The sequence below is a fragment of the Ostrea edulis genome, chromosome 9 (genome assembly GCF_947568905.1).
Source record: "Ostrea edulis chromosome 9, xbOstEdul1.1, whole genome shotgun sequence".
NCBI lineage: Eukaryota > Metazoa > Mollusca > Bivalvia > Ostreida > Ostreidae > Ostrea > Ostrea edulis.
Genome location: NC_079172.1, coordinates 71,203,754 through 71,208,423, shown reverse-complemented (window position 1 = coordinate 71,208,423; position 4,670 = coordinate 71,203,754). Strand labels below are relative to the sequence as shown.

Below are 4,670 nucleotides of genomic sequence, written 5' to 3'. Positions count from 1 at the left end.
CTGCTGATATTTGGACACACGTATTTAGCAGTCTTTTGTCTTAGTTATATTGAAGGTCAAGGTCATATTCTAAAGTTAAAGATAAAATATGATGACGTCATTTGCCAGATGTGTCATTTTTTTTTTTCTTCATCAAATTTTCTAAAAAGTCCAAAATATCCTAAATCTAAAGTTGAATTCTCTTTATATTGAAATAGATCAATTTCTGTACCATTTTGTTCATTTTTTCAAAATTTGAATTATACATTTCCTTTGTTTAAGAGATCTTAATATGAACATCCATTGCTGGTTGTCGAGCAGAACTTGATAGAATACCACTTTGGTCCAAAATTTCATTCTCAAGTATTAAATATTGGAATCATCTGATAACGTCTGGCTCTTTGACTTTTAAACTTTACCAATCCACAAGTGATTACAACACTTGGACCAGGAATATATTTTCTATTGTAGATAATCTGGGATTTTCAAACATTACAAAATATAAATATTCAATTCAACACCTTTTACCAAACATAAAACAAAGAATCATTCACCAGTGCACCCAGGAGCAATCATCAACAATCTTTGGTTAAAAAAAACTTGAATTTTATAAAAAAAAAAAAAAAATATACACAAGAAAAAGAAGTCCATATGTTGATTTACTCAGAAAAAGATCTGAGAGATCCTCTCTTAGTAGAATTAGATTAAGTGCACATAAACTTGCAATAGAAAGTGGTAGATATAATTCCACAACAATGAATGAAAGATGTTGTAATGCTTGCAATACTGGTGTGATTGAGGATGAAATTCATTTTCTTTTTCAATGTAAATCTTATTCTAAGTTAAGAAACACCTACCTTAGAAACATTTATAATATAACACAGAAAAATATTAATCTGGACAATGAAAGATACATATTACAAATATATTGTAACAGTGATATACATAAAGTCTTAAAAATTACTGTGACATTTATTAGAGACTGTTTTGAATACAGAAGTCAATTACTTTCTGCTACATAAAAATTATGTAAACATTATGTATTGATGTTCAATGGACCTTTGCCAATTATTGTAATTGTGTTTGTGCCAATAAATATTTGTATTTGTATGTAGGAGATTTCCTATTGACAAGCCATGCATTTTATATTCTACATCGCGGTGTACACAACTATATCAATGGCAATATATTTTGTCGAGATTTAGTAACAAATAGATCAGATTAATGACTAATTTTTGTAAAATCTTTGTAGACCGCCGCGGTGGTTTAGAGGTAGAGCGTTCGCCCCACATGCGGAAGATCGGGGTTCGAATCCCGACCGCGGACCTATAGGCAGTGACATTTCCATCACCAAACGCTCCGCATCAGGTATGAATGTCACGGGTCCTCGAGGATGACTTTAAAAACGGATGTCCCTTGTCACAGTAGGTGTGGCACGCTAAAGAACCCTCACTGCTCAATGGCCGTAAGCGCGGAGCAGAGACCTAAATTTGAAGCCCTTCACCCGTATTGGTGACGTTTTCATGATTGAAGAATTCTCGAGAGGGACGTTAAACACGATACAATCAATCAATCAAAATCTCTGTAGATAATGGTTTGCCTGTGACACATTCTTATCACGGAAATTTAATTTCACATTTTTCTAACTGGGGTCTGATATGTTTGAAACTATGTGGAGATAAAACGATAGGATAAATTTCTGTTATACCATGCTCAAAAAGAGGCGTTGTTCCTTGGAACAAAATATTAAAAGTTTCAACAACAAAAAATGAATTTCAGGGGGAAAAACTTTACGTATCTGTTTAGTACTACCTCAAAACAATAAAACAGTTGATAATAAAAAGCCTCTCTTAAAAAAATTTTCTTTAAAAAATAAAATTTGGTATAATTCTAATAGATCAACAAGAAACATTGGTGCACGCACCAAAGTTATGGGCCGAACAAATTTCCAAGAGAGTATCATTGTTTCCATAAACTAAAACTGTCTCGTAAACATATTGATTGGACAAGTGTCCAAATTCGACCCATTAACATACAAAATGAACAGTAATCTGTTTACTCCTTAAAGATCTGTGAACTACGTGTATGTCCAGTAGGCAAAGGTTCTCCAGTGGACTTTTTTAAAGAGCAGTCTGAACCTTAACCTTAAACCATTGTGACCTCAGAATAATGTGTTTATATGCTGCTTTACGTCTCATTCTCGAATTTTTCACTCTTATAGAGACGTCACCTTCGGGCGAATTGAGCAGTGAGGGTTCTTTATCGTGCTAACGCCTATCGTGACACAGGACCATGGCTTACAAGCCTCATCTGAATGACCTAAAAATAATAGATATGGGTTATTCTGCTCCTTGGATGTTATAAGTTTGATGAATATTTACAATGTTCATTATTGGAAAATATTGAGCTTTTATCACTTGAATATATTAAGCAAACATTTTCTAATGTGCAAAATAATTCAACCAATGACTGTTGCATGAATACTGCATTAATTTAATTTCACACTTTCCATATTAAAACTGTGACATTTAATTTGGGTTATCCAAATATCATAACCTTTCGCGATGAAATAAATCAGATTTATTCAAGATTGAAAAATTTATTGGCACAACCTGTGACAATATTTAACAAAATAGTATAATGCAATAATCAAAACATTCTTTAGCACCCTTGGAATTATGCATTTTTCAAAACAAAACAAAAATGGCGCCACCTCTATAAATAGGTCAGCAGATAAACGCACGTGACCTGTGTGTTACACAAAAAAAAACAACAAAAACAAAAAAAACAAAACAAAAACAAATGTTTAAAAAACACCACCGAATTACTTTACATACAAAATGAAAACGTATCATGATAATCAGTAATCCAACTTAAAAAAAAAAATACACACTCATCCCGCAGAAACTCATACACTTCTCAAATTCTTATTTCATAGAATGGGCCGGCTCGTGCCGACCCATAATAAGGAGGTCCCAGGGTGTTCATTGTCACGGACGCCTTGATCTAAAATATAATGACACTGTCCTAACTAAAAAATTGCAAAAGTCTGACAAGAGCTTAAATATCACCCAGAAAGTTCTGTCAAGTCAGTTTATTCACTCAAACCATATAACGGTATATGAGAAACATACATATACAATTGTCAGAGGTATGAGAGAGACGACACGTAGACTTAATATACAATATATACGGAGTATGTTATAATGGAATGAGACATGGAAGGCATGGAGGATAGACTATATCCGACTATATCGTATACTTTTAGAATAAACATACTTAGATTTTTTTAATGTTGTGAAGTTAGTATTCAGCTAAACAAGACGTCGCGAATTTTAAAACAAACCTGTGAGCCTATTATAGAGCCCCACCAATCCTTTTGACTGTGAACCCATGATAGAACCCCATCAATCCTTTTGACTGTGAACCCATGATAGAACCCCATCAATCCTTTTGACTGTGAACCCATGATAGAGCCCCACCAATCCTTTTGACTGTGAACCCATGATAGAACCCCACCAATCCTTTTGACTGTGAACCCATGATAGAACCCCATCAATCCTTTTGACTGTGAACCCATGATAGAACCCCATCAATCCTTTTGACTGTGAACCCATGATAGAGCCCCACCAATCCTTTTGACTGTGAACCCATGATAGAACCCCACCAATCCTTTTGACTGTGAACCCATGATAGAACCCCATCAATCCTTTTGACTGTGAACCCATGATAGAACCCCATCAATCCTTTTGACTGCGAGCCCATGATAGAACCCCACCAATCCTTTTGACTGTGAACCCATGATAGAACCCCACCAATCCTTTTGACTGTGAACCCATGATAGAACCCCACCAATCCTTTTGACTGTGAACCTATTATAGAACCCCACCAATCCTTTTGACTGTGAACCCATGATAGAACCCCACCAATCCTTTTGACTGCGAGCCCATGATAGAACCCCACCAATCCTTTTGACTGTGAACCCATGATAGAACCCCACCAATCCTTTTGACTGTGAACCCATGATAGAACCCCACCAATCCTTTTGACTGTGAGCCTATTATAGAACTCCACCAATCCCAATCTTTAGAGCGAGATTAATATAAGCCTTTTGGCTTGTTTCTCAATCTATTTCATGTATAAGACATTGTTTGTAAACATTATTATCGAATTATTTACGAATGAATATTGTTTAAACTAATCCTTTTGACTGTGAACCTATTATAGAATTCCTACAATCCTTTTGACTGTGAACCTATTATAGAACTCCACCAATCCTTTTGACTAATTTGATATTTTCCCTCTTCCATTCAAAAATTACACTGACTATTAAAATGCTATAGTTTCAATTTATAATTAATCATAAAATTCTTTATATATATGTGTGTGTGTTTGTGTGTGTGTGTGTGTGTGTGTGTGTGTGTGTGTGTGTGTGTGTGTGTGTGTGTGATTTTCGCAAAACACACGTCCATACCAATGAAATGCTATTTGCAGTACCATATCAGATAATACAAGAATTTAGACCTGATTTTGTGTGAGTATTTTAAAATTCCAAAATGATTTTTTTCTGATGAACATGATAAGTCACTTTTAACACTCATAAAAATCAAACGTGTTGATATAATCTCCTTATTTTCATTTCTAACAGACCAGCCGCCCTCAGCTACAATGTCGTGTCTTCGCGATTGAAA

The 4,670-nt window shown here is 34.7% G+C and overlaps 1 pseudogene; it reads left to right on the top strand.

Moving 5' to 3' along the window:
* Positions 1-275: 275 nt before the first annotated feature.
* On the top strand, positions 276-1,026 carry LOC125658534 (uncharacterized; annotated as a pseudogene).
* The last annotated feature ends 3,644 nt before the right edge of the window (positions 1,027-4,670 follow it).